This window comes from Polypterus senegalus, chromosome 3 (genome assembly GCF_016835505.1).
Source record: "Polypterus senegalus isolate Bchr_013 chromosome 3, ASM1683550v1, whole genome shotgun sequence".
Taxonomy (NCBI): Eukaryota; Metazoa; Chordata; class Cladistia; order Polypteriformes; family Polypteridae; genus Polypterus; species Polypterus senegalus.
In genome coordinates, this window is record NC_053156.1 from 265,680,453 (window position 1) to 265,699,085 (window position 18,633).

The following is an 18,633-nucleotide window of genomic DNA, read 5'->3' on the forward strand; positions in this document are numbered from 1 at the left end:
GTTTTTTGATTTTTGTCCCATTGATTTCTGTTTTTGCTTTCTCAAGTTAATGTCTCCCAGTTTAGCTGCTATCAGTAATTCTTGGGACCTTCTTCTTATCAGTAAGGCAAGAAGCAAATGTGGTGGACAGTATACTGGTCCACTACAGTGCTCATTCGTACTTCTATGCTGAAAAGAATGTGCTACATGCAGACGGTAACAGAAACTTTGAATAGAGTATGAGGATAGTTTTCATCCAGCCATTTATCCGTAAATATGTTGAAACAGTGTGATTAGGTGACACAGTAGCTAGCATTAATACTGCAAATCATTGGAGGCTCATGTCGGCGATGGGTGCTATTTACTTCATAGTACATAAACAACTAAACATACTTCATAAAGCATGACAATGATCATATTTGGCTGAGACTGTAGGATTTAACAGCAAATACTGGGCAGTGAAATGTGCAGTTTTTCATACAAAAGGAGAAAAAGCAATGCACAAGGAATGCACTGTTTGTAGCGCATTACATTACATATATATATATATATATATATATATCTATACTAATAAAAGGCAAAGCCCTCACTCACTCACTCACTCACTCACTCATCACTAATTCTCCAACTTCCCGTGTGGGTGGAAGGCTGAAATTTGGCAGGTTCATTCCTTACAGCTTCCTTACAAAAGTTGGGCAGGTTTTATATCGAAATTCTACGCGTAATGGTCATAACTGGAAGCTGTTTTTCTCCATTTACTGTAATGGAGATGAGCTTGAACGCCGTGGGGGCGGAGTTTCGTGTGACATCATCACGCCTCCCACGTAATCACGCAGTACGTAGAAAATCAGGAAGACCTCCAAAGAGCGCTGAAGAAAACATGCATTATATAATTGAGAAGGCAGCTAAACAATAAGAAGCGGCGAGTGACATATACAACTATATTGATGAGTTCTGCTACTGAAACAAAGCACGATGTAAACCTACACTTTAAATTAAGTTCATAGACAGGCTGCCGCTGGCGTTTGTAATTTAGTGCCTGCCCATATAAGGCCGTCCGTCAGCGGCAATCCAATAGCAAACTCCCACTAAATATTCACGGGTTAAGGACTGTGCTTATGCAGAGGAAGATGAGATGGTCAGGGTGGTGTTTGGCACAAACTCAGAGAAACTGCGAGAGAAAGTTTTAAGTGCCAGGACTAAGGTAACATTAAATACAGCCATGGACATAGCACGAGATGGCACAAGCACAACTGGGGAACTTCGCTGCATGTACACCGAGCGGCTCACGTGAACTGACGCAGTGCACAGATAAAAGGCAACAGTTCCAAATCGCGCTGAACAAAAACCGAATTACACAATTGAAAAGGCAGCAAAAAATATGAAGCGTCTGATAAGCATATTCATAAATCCAGCTACTGCGGAAACAAAGCACACGGTGGAAAAGTCAATGTCCCGCTAAAGGAAGACAATGTAAAAAAAAAACCCGTGCATGCAGTGTGTCAGGTCTCGGATAAAGAAGAAGACGAGCTGTTTATTGATGCAGTAAGAAACGAATCGATGAAAGAAACCTGTCATCTTTACAACGACTGACAAACACGGAATGTAACTTGAACACAACACATCCTACAAATACAAACCTGATTGAAAGAAATAATGATAATCAAATCCTTGATGACAGCAACACTCAGTAACACTCACAAAACAAATACTGTATATTGACAGTCATGTTACGTTATTTTTAAAATGTTCCCTTTTCTTTTTCATAACTTCTACTTCTCCACTGCGATACGCGGGTATATATTTAAATGTATATATATACCCCGATCTACAGTACATACTCTCGCATGGACAAGCCACACGCTGTGGCGCAATTGTAGAGTCTTCGCCTCTAATGCCGACATTCGAGGTTCGATTCCGAGAGGGATGCACTGAGTATGTACGCGCGCTACCCGGTTCATTTTACCTTCGCATCTTCTTGGTTTGGGACGTATGAAAAAATATTCGGTTAACGCAGAATCATGTTACGTTATTTTTAAAATGTTTCCTTTATTAGCACAAGCACAGCTGAGAAGCTTCGATGCATGTCCTCCATAACGCGTTAAAAAAATAACGCATTTAATCACACTTTCAATTCCAAGAGTTTAAAGATTAAGCTGGTCAAATTACCTTTTATGTTTCTGACTTATTTTTTTAAGAAGAAAAACTGTACTTTATGTTGAAATTTTGGTTATTATTTAAAGACAATACTATTCTGAAAATCTACTTAAAGTACTTAAACTACCACTTTATTTTTAAGTCTGCCCAATTTTAACCAGGGATGATATTTTTGTTTCTGTTTTGAATTCAAATGCAGTTTAAAGGCTTTTTTTTTTTCAGAAATTAAAACAGCTTCAGTTTACAATATTCATGTCCATGTCTATTATTTGATTCTGTCGCCCACTAAAACACTTTTAAATTAAAAAAAAAAACATTTGCGATTTGGGGCAAATTTACGTGTGCGATTACAATCAAGATTAATTCTTACACAGCCTCTAATTAATTGGATTAATTTTTTTAATCGAGTCCCACCCCTAATATATATATATGTGGATATATATATGTAGATTTGTATATATAAATGTGTATATACAGTATATATGTAGATATGTATATGTGTATATACAGTATGTATATATATATGTGTATAGATGTATATATATATATATATTTATATATATATGTTTGTATATGTGTCTGTGTGTGTATATATATATATATATATATATATATATATATATATATATATATATATATATATATATGCCAGCAACACTCATGACAATGACAAAACAATTACATTGTCAATCATGTTACGTTATTATTAAAATGTTTCCTTTTCTTTTACTTCTCGCTGCCAATCACAGGTATTTTGCTATATATATATATATATATATATATATATATATATATATATATATATATATAGATATATATAAATATATACAGATATATATATATATATATGTATATATAAATAGATAGATGAGACAACAACACTCAATATCAATGACAAAACAATTACATTAACAATCATCTTACGTTATTTTTAAAATGTTTGCTTTTCTTTTTCATAACTTCTTTAACACACTACTTCTCCGCTGCGAAGCGCGGGTATTTTGCTAGTATAATAATAAAAGGCAAAGCCCTCACTGACTGACTCACTGGCTCATCACTAATTCTCCAACTTCCCATGTAGGTAGAAAGCTGAAATTTGGCAGGCTTATTCCTTACAGCTTACTTACAAAAGTTAAGCAGGTTTCATTTCGAAATTCTACACGTAATGGTCATAACGGTCGATAACGGTCGACAACGTCTGCCATGTTGAACTTTCTTATTTATGGCCCCATCTTCACGAAATTTGGTAGGTGGCTTCCCTGCACTAACCAAAACCGATGTACATACTTATTTCGGTGGTATGACGCCACTGTTGGCCGCCATATTGAATTTTCCAAATGTCACTAATTCTCCAACTTCCCGTGTAGGTAGAAGGCTGAAATTTGGCAGGCTCATTCCTTACAGCTTACTTATAAAAGTTAAGCATGTTTCATTTCGAAATTCTACGTGTAACAGTCATAACGATCAACAACGTCTGCCATATTGAACTTTCTTATTCATGGCCCCATCTTCACGAAATTTGGTACGCGGCTTCCCTGCGCTAACCGAAACCAATGTACATACTTATTTCGGTGGTATGACGCCACTGTCAGCCGCCATATTGAACTTTCCAACGTCACTAATTCTCCAACTTCCCGTGTAGGTAGAAGGCTGAAATTTGGCAGGCTCATTCCTTACAGCTTACTTACAAAAGTTAAGCAGGTTTCATTTCAAAATTCTACACGTAACAGTCATAACAGTTGACAACGTTCGCCATGTTGAACTTTCTTATTTATGGCCCCATCTTCACGAAATTTGGCAGGTGGCTTCCCTGCGCTAACCAAAACCGATGTACGTACTTATTTCAGTGGTATGATGCCACTGTCGGCCGCCATATTGAAGTTTCCAATGTCACTAATTCTCCAACTTCCCGTGTAAGTAGAAAGCTGAAATTTGGCAGGCTTATTCCTTACAGCTTACTTACAAAAGTTAAGAAGGTTTCATTTCAAAATTCTACGCGTAACGGTCATAACAGTCAACAACGTCCGCCATGTTGAACTTTCTTATTCATGGCCCCATCTTCACGAAATTTGGTAGGCGGCTTCCCTGCGCTAACTGAAACCAATGTATGTACTTATTTCGGTGGTGTGACGCCACTGTCAGCCGCCATATTGAACTTTCCAACGTCACTAATTCTCCAACTTCCCGTGTAGGTAGAAGGCTGAAATTTGGTACTTATTTCGGTGGTATGATGCCACTGTCGGCCGCCATATTGAACTTTTCAACGGTCTTTGTTACTTATGGGCACATCTTCAAGAAATTTGGTACGCGGGTTCCCAACGCTTACTGAATCCTACTTACGTATATATATACGTCAATGGCCTGTAGCTCGGTCACTGTGTGAGGCGGCGATGGGTCCCCCATCCCAACGCCTCCCACATTGTTGGCTGCCTGCCTATATAAGGCCGTCTGTCACTCCAGTCTCTACATTCCCTTCCTTGCTTCGCCACGGGATTCACTTCTCCCTGCTGATAACTACAGCCTTTTTATTTAATCCAAGGTTTCTTCGCTGTTTTATTGTTCATTTATTACGATTATAGTTATTGTGTAGGTATTTTAGACTTACTTTACATTGTTCAGGTACCCATTTCCTTTATCATTCCAACCGTACCCACATTAACATGTCTATCGAGGTGATCACCATCGATCAAAGAACTGTCACTTACCGAGTGGTTTCCATGCCCGGAGATGGCACCTGCCTTTTCCATTCTCTTTGTTACATATTGCACGGCCATATCAGGCTCACTCTTGATATCCGGAGGAACATTGTGTCTTATGTATTGAATGACTGGGACAGATTCAAAGTGTGGACTGATGACGGTACAGGAGATAATTATACTACACCGGAGCACTATAAGAGTGAAATGCTTAAGCCCTTCACCTATGCATCTGCATGTGAGTTGATGGCTGCCGCTGAATTGTCCGGTTGTCGCTTTCAAGTGTACCGAAATGGCCAAATATTTTACACCTTTGGACAACCGCCAATGCCTCTTAAACATCTTAGATTCACAGGTGACGATTTCAGTAGTGGACAATGATTTTTATAAATGTTTAAACTCTCAAAAGCTGGATGTGAAGTTATCAATGAAACTGGTTGTATACTTACAACGCTTGACAGATGCCGAATGTCTCTTCAACACAAGTCCTACAAATACTGTCGGAATTGAAACAAACCATGAAACGCAAACCGATTATGACAGCAGCAATCCAAGCTGTGAGATTTGAAACAAGATTACTGTTCACATTGCCAACTGTACGTTGCATGCTTAAGAGTAAGCTCAGCGCACAGCTTGGTCATACTACAACCGGAGGGCCGAACTCACAATGTGGTATACAAAGAGATCCTTAACAAATAATTATTGGTATATTTTCCCTCAGTTTAAAAAGGTTTAATTTTCTTCTTAATAAAAATTTTCAGGCAGTACTTCGCCGCTGTGAAGCGTGGGTATTTTGCTAGTATATATATATATATATATATATATATATATATATATATATATATATATATTTACTTTATTTCTCCAATTAATGGGCAATGTATCTAAGTTACCTTTAAACGTTACATGTCCTGCACTACATGCAATATACCGACCATGGTAAAGAAGCATACTTGTAACGATGTGTTTTTTTCCACTTTTTCCCACAACAGAAAATAATAAAAATCATAAAAAATAACCTAAGAAAGTATTTCATCAATGATTCATCTTGCATCATAGCTCTACAGATATGGATGTAATTCTCAGTCTGGTCTGTACAAATAGACTTGAACTGTACAATAATATATAATGAAATATTGATCTAAAATGCCATAACAGTGAACCAGGACTGCCCTCCTGTACATGGGAAGGCTGGTGTCTCCCCAATCAAATATTTCACTTATTTAGTCAGAACAACAGCTCATCATCAAAACTTCAGCTTGAGATTTGTCACAAATGCCCTCTAATACTTCCTTCACCTGCTCCCGTTAGGGGTTGCCACAGTGGATCATCTTTTTTCCACATCTTTCTGCCCACTGCATCTTGTTCTGTTACACCCATCACCTGCGTGTCCTCTCTCACCACATCCATAAACCTCCTCTTAGGCCTTTCTCTTTTCCTTTTACCATAGCTGATAAATTGTTAAATTCATGCTCCTAAAAGCAATTATTGTAAAACTCATAAAATGCCCATGTTGTTCAAAGGCTAGCACTAGCATTGTGCAAAAAATGCAAGAACAATTTATTAACTGAGAAATAATAATTTGCTAACTTACTTTTTCTTCTATGGCTTATGAATCTTCCATCATGTTTTTCTTCAGTGATCCTTTTAATTTCTACTGGACAATACAGATGAAGGGATTCCCTACAGGCGTTTGTGAGACAGAGGGGGAGAAAGAAAGATTCAATATCAAAGCTGCATTTACTGACTGCCTGTGGTGTTAAGAAGCCGAGGAGCTCTTTTCATTGTGCTTCTATTGTCCATCTGCTTACTCAAAGAATACAAAATAAAGAAAAAAATCCAACAATAGACAATGCAGGCAGCAGTAACACCAAATGCAATTTCTGTCTATCATTTTTTTATACCCAGCTATGTAGCATCGTTGTCCAAGTCAGCTGGAAAGCGAGACAAATTTCCCTGCATTGTGTTCAGTTTTTCTTCCCTTATAAGACTTAAAACCAGGTGTTTTTTAAAAAAAACTATAAAAAATAATGGTTGCGATATGTTGCTTAGCACATAAAATAGTAATCAAGTTTATATTTTTAATTACCTTTTGAGCTGAGGACAACACAGTGTCACAATGTCAGCACCACTACTTCATAACTCTAAGAGACTTAGGCTCAAATCTCAGTTCGGTCAGTGTGTGGGTGGTAGTACATACAGGCACAAGACAGACTTCCTATGTAAAGATGGTTCTTGCCTTGTATCTTATTCTGCTGCACTCATAACACCAGCCTCATTATCCTATACAGTAATTGTATTAAGTTTATGGCTAACAAGAGAAATATGGATTTAAAACTAAATGCAAATATCAATCTGTGGTCAGTAGGTGGTATTGCAGTATGCCAAACCTCAGACACAACCACCACAACTTAAGTCCCGGTACAATAAAAAGGTTTATATTATCCAACCATCCATCCATTTTCTAACCCACTGAATCCGAATACAGGGTCACGGGGGTCTGCCGGAGCCAATCCCAGCCAACACAGGGCACAAGGCAGGAACCAATCCTGGGCAGGGTGCCAACCCACCGCAGGACACACACAAACACACCCACACACCCTAGGGCCAATTTAGAATCGCCAATCCACCTAACCTGCATGTCTTTGGATTGTGGAAGGAAACCGAGCGCCCGGAGGAAACCCACGCAGACACGGGGAGAACATGCAAACTCCACGCAGGGAGGACCCGGGAAGCAAACCCGTATCTCTTAACTGCGAGGCAGCAGCGCTACCAGTGCACCACCGTGCCGCCGGTTTATATTATACTTTATAAAAAGGCTTTGAAAATCACAAATTGTAATTCTTATCCTTCTCTTTTTCTCTATCTTTCCACTCCTCCAAGTGAGCTTCTTCCACCCAACTCCAACTCATCTGGATGAGGTTGAGCAGTTCCTTTCATCTTGGATCCAAGAGTACTTCTGTCACTCAGGTACAGCTGGTTGGAAGTATTTCTGGGTCAAACTGAAGTTCCACAGAGTAGGGAGTCACAAACCCCTTCAAGCAGCCCCTAGTGGCACCCATGGAAGCTGGCAAGCTGACAGCAACATAAAAACCAAAATAAGTAAATAAAAGAATAGAGCAATGAACCACAGACTTGAACACAATGCAGTAGAAAGATGGTCTACTGTGAGAGCAACAAATTTAAGATTTATCACCTTCTCACAAGGCAATCAAAAAGCTCGTCTGCCAGCAAAATAAGAAACTGCCTTCAGAGCCAGAATCTACTCCACACCACGTCACCCAAGTGATTCACCTTTACACCTGATCCTACAACAATGACAGAACCCAGGAGTCTCAGAAACACAAGCAGAGGCCTAAACCTAGGGCACCTCTGCTTTCTCAGGCAGACTTCGCCATTAGCAACTGCTTTGAGCTTCTCCTACCTCCAACCAGACCAGTGGATTGTGGGAACTCACAATTGTGTGCAACTTTAACATTCTTCCATGTGACTGCAAAACATTTTCCCTGCTTTCCTGGTGAACAAATTCTTGATAGTGAAAGAATAGGTTGTTGGTGTTTAAGAAGAAAAAAATGAGGGCCTTTGGGATGATAGTGCTGCACATTGAGGTAAATGACATTTGATGTCGACATTTGGAAGTTTTAAAAAGGGACTTCTCATTGCTTATTCAGGCCATGAAAGAAAGGAACACTGCTGCAAAAAAATAATTTTTTGGACTGCTACCGATTTTGAGAAGATCAGACAAAACCTACAGCAAACTCCTCGTCCTGAATTTCTGGATGCGACTCTGAGCAGATTTAGCACCAGGATCCTCACCCCAGGCGCAGTGGTAGCGCTGCTGCCTCGCAGTTAGCAGACCCGGGTTCGCTTCCCGGGTCCTCTCTGCGTGGAGTTTGCATGTTCTCCCCGTGTCTTGTGGGTTTCCTCTGGGCACTCCGGTTTCCTCCCATAGTCCAAAGACATGCCGGTTAGGTAGATTAGCAATTCTAAATTGGCCCTAGTGTGTGCTTGGTGTGTTTGTGTGTGTCCTGCGGTGGGTTGGCACCCTGCCCAGGATTGGTTCCTGCCCTGTGTTGGCTGGGATTGGCTCCAGCAGACCCCCGTGACCCTGTGTTCAGATTTAGGGGGTTGGAAAATGGATGGATGGATCGTCACCCCAAAGATAATTGTGTTCATGGCTACCTAGCTTTATGCTTAAATAGCCATTAACCAACATTAAAATATGAGAAATTTACAGGGAGATCAACTACAAAGTATGAATCATAGGTTAGTGAAAAGGTATGAGCAAAACTATATAAACATGAATAACCTCATTGACATCTAAAACTATTCTAAAACTTTGATGCATTGTGTTCTTCTGAGACATTCAGTATTGTTTTACTTAATATCACAGCATCAACTACATAAATGAAAATATTGTGTGAAATCTTGCTCAGTAGCAATGGTGCTGCAATATTAGTTGAAGAGGCACGTCCCAATTATAATTTTGTTTGATAAAGAAAGAGTGGAGGTGACGTAGGGAGTTTTTTTTCATCCATTTTAACTATAAATATGCCAATTTTGCCATTTTTGCATCATTCAAGTATCTTGCCATAGTTATTCAAAGAGTATCTCATCCTCTCTTATTGATCATTTATCACCCTCCAAAACATAAATGTGTCTTTCATTGATGAATTGTAATATTTCTTTTCTATACTAGTAACTAATTACCATTCTGACCTCAAAACAAGATAATTGATTAACTTATTGCATTCGTCATTCATTTGGCATTATTCAATAAACTTTTTGCTTTTTTTACAACCTTTTGCTTTTTTTAAACACCAAATAAACACCATTACATGTAAATATAATACATCCCTCCAAAATGAATCCTGTTAAATCTCAGCATGCTCTTTTTTTAGCAAGTTAAATTCCTGCACTCAAATAGGTTTACCTGAACTCTGGTGAATTATTTCTCTACTAAAACCTTCCACTTGTGTCCTTGACCCAGTCCCAACAGGCATTTCCAAAGACCTTTCTGATGTGCTAACTGATAGTGTACTTCAGGGCTTTTGCATACACACACATAACTAGGATAAGGTGAGGTAACCCGGTTAAGGCAAAAACCTTCATTAACTAAAAGGCCACCTTTACATGTGCAAGTTAATTTTCTGGAGTTCTCCTTTGGCAAAATGATTAGACGTCATTAAACTGTTAAAAAATTAATCTAAAAATAAGCAAACATGAAGCCTGTGATCATTTTCTTATGTTTCATAAATATGTCTTCCTTACTATGTTTCTGTTACCAGATTGCATGCTGCATGCACACTCTTTTCTGCTTGGCTGTGCAACTGAGCTCTGGGAAAATAATAATGCAGGTATTTTTTACTTTAATATAATGATCATTGTTAGGTTACTTGTTACTTTAAAAAGTAATTGAACTACGTAACACACATTACTTTAACACATTACCCTACTATTCTCAAGATTGTGTTGCTGAGTTTAGCACTGTACATTCAACCCTTCAACATAAATTTAACGATTTCTGAAATGTGGGGGCGGAATATCTCAGCTAGAAAGATTAATGTGATCGCCCAAACATTTGCCTGTGGAAATTTATCTTATGGACTCTTCCTCCATCTTTTACCCGTGGCTGCTGGAAACATATGCAAAGCAAATACAAGCACTGGCTGATGGAGTGCAACGAACATGCTGTGACTACAACATTCTTAACTAAAACCCAGTTAAGGGCTTACAGGTCCAAATAATTGGATTACTCAGGTTGAAATCTACATCTGTTATCCAGTTTTCTCAGAGACCAATAATTAGACTTCTGTAAACTGAATAAGGGATTAAATTGCATTTTAAAAACAAATAATAATAATATTAAATAATATTAATATTATTATTTTAAAAACAAAGTTTCTGTGAATAACCAGGTTAATAAAATGCATGTAAACATACTACTTGACATAGTCAACTCTTCCATTATATAAATTAACAAATGCACAGCTACACTTTAGTTCTACTCCTAATAAAAGTAGATATTCATAGAATGATCATATTTTTCAATGAATTTGCAATCATGATTAATCATTACTTTTCTCTGCTTTCTTTTGCAGTTTTTCTGAGGTGGCATTTTCAGCCACCACCACCCCCTAATCAAAATACTTATCTCCAGCTCCAGCTTATATAGAGTTTTTTTAAATCTTTCTGTCCTCCCGGCCATTTGACTTAACCATTAGATTCATCTTTAGAAATGTAAAAAAAAACATTATCTATATAAAAACTTTACATTTTCTATTAATTATAGATCTATTTCATGTAAGGGTGAATTATTTATTTTTTGTATGTTATTAATTTATTATTCCTATCAAATCTAATTTTTTTTCTTTGCTTGTAACTATTTCTTTGACATCTTTTAAAGCAATTTGTGTAACGCTGTGTGTATGAAAATTACATAAATGTTGCCATCATTGTTGTAGTCACCATGTCACAGAACACAATGGAGTAAATAGTATGTTCTACTCAAAAAAAATTAAAGGAACACTTTTTAATCAGAGTATAGCATCAAGTCAATGAAACGTCTGGGCTATTGATCTGGTCAGTTAGGTATCAGAGGGGGTTGTTAATCAGTTTCAGCTGATTTGGTGTTAACGAAATTAACAACAGGTGCAAAAGAGGGGCAACAATGAGATGACCCCCAAAACAGGAATGGTTTCACAGGTGGAGGGAGGCCACTGACATTTTTCTCTGCACATCTTTTCTATTTTTTCACTAGTTTTGCATTTGGCTATTGTGAATGTTACTACTGGTAGCACGAGGCGATACCTGGACCCTACAGAGGTTGCACAGGTAGTCCAACTTCTCCAGGATGGCACATCAATATGTGACATTGCCAGAAGGTTTGCTGTGTCTCCCAGCACAGTCCCAAGGGCATGGAGTAGATTCCAGGAGACAGGCAGTTACTCTAGGAGAGCTGAACAGGACCATAGAAGGTCCTTAACCCATCAGCAAGACCAGTATCTTCTCCTTTGGGCAAGGAAGAACAGGATGAGCACTGCCAGAGCCCTACAAAATGACCTCCAGCAGCCCACTGGTGTGAATGTCTCTGACCAAACAATCAGAAACAGACTTCATGAGGGTGGCCTGAGGGCCCGATGTCCTCTAGTGGGCCCTGTGCTGCAGGCAGTTTCTGGAGGATGAAGGAATTGATACCATTGACTGGCCCCCACGCTCGCCTGACTTAAATCCATTAGAACACCTCTGGGACATTATGGGACATTATGTTACGGTCCATCCAACTCCGCCAGGTTGCACCTCAGACTGTCCAGGAGCTCAGTGATGCCCAGGTCCAGATCTGGGAGGAGAAATATTTTGCTATTAAAATACCTCAGAAAATCCCAGCACTCTCTAAACATGAAAGAAACTGCCAGAAGGCTAAGTGAAAATGGAGGGAAACTAAACTGACAGTTTACTATGAGACACTTAAAACTCATATAAACTAAATACAACATAGTCATCCAACTTGAGAAACAGTCCTGTTTTTCTAAACTTGGAAATGAAAATGTGAGAAATCATGAGAGCGTTATTGATCATCCATTAAACTCAGGTCCATTGATGGAATGGCTCCTGAAAACATAAAGAGAACAATGCGAAGCAATTCAGCATTTTTAAGGACAAAATAAACAGCAGTAAATGTAACATAATATATCATTCAAAAGCAAACACTGTTGAACCTCTGTGTGCTCATTGCAGTGAATTAAATTCTGTTTCTAAAATTGGTTTACCTAAACTTTACAGAACAGAACTGGGTTGTTAACTCAGCCTCAGCAGACCTTTGAAAAGCAGGTTTTGATATATTCACTGACTGTGTATGGAACATAATGCAGTTAACTATGCTTTAGATGCTGGTATTTCTCCAGTTTCTTAAAAGTCTAAAGTAGTAGTCTTAATTTTATAACCATTAGAGACATAAAAAATATTTTAGTTTATAGTAATTTAATTCAAGCTAAAGAGCCTTACCATTTAGTTCATTTATTTCTTTATTTGTATTAAGTTTCAATTTAGTTTTTATTATTTGTACGTATTGGTTTTGTAATTTACTCATTTTTTTAATTTGTAATTGTAATTATTTGCTTAACTTCTTGTAAAGCATTTTGAGGTCCATTAAGTGCCCACTTAGGGTGCAACTCAGAGCTCCAAACCCCAGACACAACTGTTGCAACACAAGTCCCAGGTTCAAATATACACTTCTTTATCTAACACAGCACTTTAAAACAGATTTCTTCCTCAAAATCAGCACAATACGGTCAATTTTTCTCTGCCCTGTCTTTTTTATCTTTTCCTTCCTCCAAATTGCCCCAGGGCAATGTTGCCCTACTCCACTCCAAACTCTCTGGGTAAATCAGATTGGCATCTTTTATCCCCAACCCAGGAGTACTTGTAGTGCCACTGCCTCATAGCCAGGAAGCACTTCAGGGTCAGGTGAAACCTTGATAAAAAAGGGGATTTTCCTTTCTACTGGTGGTTCCAGTGAAAACCAGTAGGGCCATCCATCAGGACTACCATTCTCATGCCACCAAGGGAAAGCCGCCAGAGGGATATTGCTACTTATCATATTGGGGGTGTACATGACCCTAGGAAGCAGACTCAGTCCACCAATTTTTATTATTGCCTCTTGGTCATACAAAGGATCCTGTACAGTATGCTCAACCTTGCACTACGTCCATGATTGTGAAGGTAACCTGGCTTGTTACAGAAAAAGTAATCAACACAGACCTCATGATTTTTTATTTGATACATGGAATGTCCATTTGTTCTGATATAATAATATACACCCAATTCCTATTCCTCGCGGCAGCCTTTTCCTCTTCAAATAGAGGCATCCTTTTCGCCGATTACATACTGCATTGCTCATCAAACTTATCACTCTTATATTCAAAGGTGTTTTGCTGGAAAAAATTAAGCAGTTGTCACTACTGCACTGGCTTGGCTAAGTGACTCTAGCCTTTATTGTTATTTTCTCTCATCCACTGCCCACCAATCAGATTTTTCAGTCATTAGCGTTACAGCTGTAAACCTCATTCACGTGACCCAAACAGGACCAAGAAAGTCACCCCGCGCAACTGTTGGCAGTGTATACCTTCAGACAACAGAATAGGCTGATAAGACCAATTTTCTTATTTTTAGAAAATTCTCTGGTATTTTTATTATCTTTTTTTAATTTTTTGGCTGTTTTTCTACGTTTGCCTATTTTTTAATTTTTAGTCATAAGATCTCACTGAGCCTGTCTTCTCCAGCGATTTTAAAGGCCAGGCTCACTCTGGCATTTTAATAATTGGGCTCACAAGAATCCTACGCAACATCTTGTACTTACAACATATGGATATTATTCACACAATATATAAGTTGTGGTTTCAAGATATTATTTGTGCCCATAAAATCTCATTTACACAAGATGAAAAAGACAACTGGTTTTTGGGACTTCATGGGCTCCATATAACATAAGTTAACTCCTTGAGGGCTGAATATTTTTTCCAAAAAACAGTTTCTGAAAAGGAATGGCTTCACAAAGAAATCAACATAAAACATCTGTTGCTGCATGCTGTGGCTGCCAGTTTGCCAAGAATATGCGTCAGGCTTGCTGCAAGGCTGTCTTTGTGTGGCTGAGTCAAAGTCACAGTGTATTACAATCTGGTTTCTATCTGTTATCATTGTTAAGTGGTAGTCCTCCCTGGCGAACATTGTCAGCACAACGATTAGCTGGGGACCAATCAGCTGAAGCTGGAACCTCACATTCGTTTTCAATCACTTGTATCAAAATCTGAGTCCGACAAGTCATAGTCCAGTTCAGAGATAACAGGCAAAACGTTGTCCACGGAGTGTTTTGCTTTACGCATTCACTTTGATCTCTCGCCATTTTTGCCATTGTTTGCACCTTGCTACTCACATAAGCGCAGGAAATCTCGGTCAAACCAATGAATCTAACTTTCCTTTACTTTTAGCAACTAAAACAAAGCGGTGTTATTTCACACTTCTATCTACAGTACATGCTATAGTGCGTATGAGATAAATATTGTAGGTTTAAATTTTCTTTAGTTGTTTATCTTGTAAAAAGAAGTCACATATTTTATCTAGATAGATGGATACTTTATTAATCCCAAAGGGAAATTCACAAATTGTCTAGATTTTGTCCAAATATATAGATTAACAAATTAGTAATATGTCAAGGAAATAGTACGCTCTTTAGATGACACAGTCAGGGTTGAAATGTCCATGAGTGTAAGAATTGAAAGACATCAGTGGTGTAGTCTAAGATGAACTAGAAACTGACAGTCATTTTAGGAACGAATACATACAAGACCATAAAAAATGGCAAAAGAACCAAAAACTCAAAATGACCAGGGAACCAAAGCAAAAGAAACAGCTCACTCTTGAGTAACCTAGGACACAAACCAAAGTCATTGATGAGGTGACAAGGATTCTGGTAGCTGGGGAATTATACATTGACCTGAAAGAAAGCAACAGCATTACACACAGCCCTAAAACACTTTTATAGCCACCCAACACACAGTAAGCATGCACTGCAACTGATGACAGGTCTGAAAAAGCTCTAGAATAAAACATACATGTCACCAAACAAATCATATAACCAACAAAATCTTACAAATTAGAAGAGTCCATGAACAATCTTTTTATTTCACTGCATGCTTTAAGAAGTTATAGTGACACTACATTATTTCTAAAGTCACTTTGAAACACATCTTTTAAAAACTGTTTTTCTTGTGAGACAGGAATGCAAAATTTCTCCAAATGAGAAGCAGTCCAAATAAACAGCATCTACATCACTTCTATGCATTTGATCCTAATTTGCTTTCATCTTCACAGTGATGTTCGCTTAAGCCAAAATTTGAATTGCTAAGTAGTCAGGATAACAAGTACACACCAACAGAGAGTTAAAAGGCCATGACCTAAGTACAAATTAACACCACCTGATGGTTCTTCCTATTTATTTCATGGGAATATTTTCCAGGTCTCTGCATCTAACAAACTGTACCTGGTAAAAAGTAAGCTGTTCAAAAGTAAAATCAAAAAAGAACAGGATGAATAATACAGACATTATGCAAAAAGAGCAGTAAGAATAATACAGACATTATGCAATACCTCAAATAGCACAATAAATATGAAACACAAAACATGGCATTTAATAATGAGGAAAATATACAGTGTTCAGCAGTTCTTTATTGTGCTCTTAATGTTTTGTCTCAGATAGGCAATTGACCAGAAATCTTATAGAACCTACACTGCTACTAAAAATGAGAGTAAATGAGACAGGCTGTCAGAGTCTCTCAAAGCCCTTAAGCCTGAGGACTGCCTGTAAGGACAAATACAAATCACTGCAGAGCAAGGGCATCCATGACAGACCACAGCCTGCAAGCCAGGTCAAGGGCCCTGTCACATAAGTTGAAGACTGACTGACCAATAGGTAAAGTGGGACACGGATGGGCAACTGGATCTCTAATAGAAATATATGTTTTATTGAATATTTTAACAATATGTTTTAGCCTGTGATCTCTTTCTCTCTTTAATGTATCTAAAACCTTTGTTCACTTAGTTCCCATCACTTGTCTTAACTCCTCTTCAGGAATATACAGACTCTTCCACACCAGCTGACAGACATTGAATCCCTTTAAAATTTCCTTTTAAATCCTGCTTCTGAAACTCTCCCCACCTGGTAACATACAGTACCTGGTAGATATCATGTAAGAAACATCTTCACCAGCTCTCTAAATCTCCTCAGTCGGTGCCTTTTAATATATGGTAATAGTGGTTTAATTTGAAGGCTCCCTCAGTGTGGCGATTCCCCACTTTATTATTTTCTTCTCTCTAGGATTGTGACATGTAGGTGGAGGAAGAGCTTGCACACTCCAGTAATACTTACAACTGTAATATTTAATCTAAAGGAGGCGGCAGAAAAAAAGATCCTGGAAATATTTGATATAATGAGAGTACCCACAACAGTGTTTACCAGGTTCAGTTCTGTAACACCCCTATGATTACAGGTTCTAATTCCAAGCCATTTTCATTGATCAAAGGGATCCTCCAGAGCTGAAGTTGAAAATGACTGATCTAATAGTTAGAGTACAGTTTCAGATAATCCATAATGCAAGCAATACATACCATTTTTATAACATCCATGGAAAACACTCTGCTGAGGTATTTATAACAGGAAATTTAATTAAAGTGAGTTTGTAACATGTCCCACTGGCAACATTCATTCATTGAGCTGGAAAGAAGGGTGTTCTGGCCTTTTAAGGCTAAAATTAAGTCTAAACCTCCAGACTATTGTTCTTATTCCAAATGGAGACTGGACTCTTAACACAAAAGTAATACTGCAAGAGCCAGAATTGAATATGTAAGTGCTTCCTGGTAAATGCCTTTCCAGTCACAAAGCCACAGATCTTTAGAAAAGCTAGACAAGGGTTTAACAGGCTGTAGGAAGAAGGTTCACCGACAAAAGCGCAATAGACATATGCACCCCGACAAAACCGCGACTGACAAATGAGCACCGACAAACCCGCTAACTGGTTTTCGACAAATGCGCGCCTACAAAATCACCACGAAAAAATCGCAAGAGAGGCCAAGAGAGTGGGACGCATACGTGCGCATTATGTACACGTTATGTGCTAGGTTATAACTGCTGATGGCATGCCGCGAACAAATAACTCAGTCGAGGGTTGGCATAACGCGTCGTATACAAAGCGGAATTACCAGCAGTCAGGCAACCAGCAAGTCTAAATACGCTCAACTATCAAGACGTCTTGCTGCATTTTGCTGCGATTTTGTCGGCGCGCATATGTCTATCGCGCAAATGTCGGGTCACAAGGAAGAAAGACCAGAAATTGTGCAGAAAAAAGCCGGGGAGGTGAAAGGGGTGTCTATTGTGTCCTTTCTGTTCTTCCTTTTGTAAAGCACTTTGAGCTACATTTTTTTGTATGAAAATGTGCTATATAAATAAATATTGTTGTTGTTGTTATCATGATGAGTAAGTGCTTTAGTCTCCCTATCAGGTAGATGGAAGTTTTGTACCTGTTAGTAAAGACCTTGAGAAGCAAAGAGTTTGTCTTTTGCTGTTTGTAATTTTGGGTTCTCCATGTTATGATTACTGCGGTGGGCTGGCGCCCCATCCGGGGTTTGTTTCCTGCCTTGCACCCTGTGTTGGCTGGGATTGGCTCCAGTAGACCCCCGTGACCCTGTAATTGGGATATAACGGGTTGGATAATGGATGGATGGATGGATGTTATGATTATGCATGTTTGGTAACACTTATTTAACCAATTTTTTCTTAATGGGTATTTTCCATTATGGGTTTCCTGAGGAGCTGGAACATATTTTTGCATTTATGTTTATTTAAAACAATGTTTTCAGTTATTCCAAATTGTTTTGCGACATTTTCATTGCTGTTTTGTTTTTCCTGGGGCACTGCTATTTAACTCACTGTTATAAATCGACAATGATTGCTACGGAACATGACCCCACAGGTTATGCAGTTGACGTCATCAGCATGACTCTAAGAATCATCTTGTCTGATTCATCACTTTCCAAGTTTGTGGATATCCTATGAAAACAACTTTAGTGTTTGCTTATGGGGTTTAGTTCTGGTTGGACAAATGACTGAACATTTAAAACATTAGAACAACTTTGAATAGAACAGGCCATTCAGTACAACAAGCTTGTCCATCTGAGATCTGACATTAGGTTTAGAGTGGAGATGCTCCGATCGATTGGCCGCCAATCAAAATTGGCCAATTTTCACTAA

At 38.4% G+C, this 18,633-nt stretch overlaps 1 protein-coding gene across 24 annotated transcripts in view; it reads right to left on the bottom strand.

Annotated features, from left to right (window-relative positions):
• The window catches only part of nfasca (neurofascin homolog (chicken) a), a 275,383-nt gene that overhangs the window by 246,231 nt on the left and 10,519 nt on the right, over window positions 1–18,633 (bottom strand). For 23 of the 24 annotated variants that reach the window (XM_039749110.1, XM_039749099.1, XM_039749111.1 and 20 more), the window contains exon 2: window positions 6,427–6,515. The exons of the other annotated variant lie outside the window; for it this stretch is intronic. The gene's annotated coding sequence lies outside the window, so the exon portion shown is untranslated. The remainder of the gene's footprint in view (window positions 1–6,426; window positions 6,516–18,633) is intronic. 24 annotated transcript variants of the gene reach the window in all.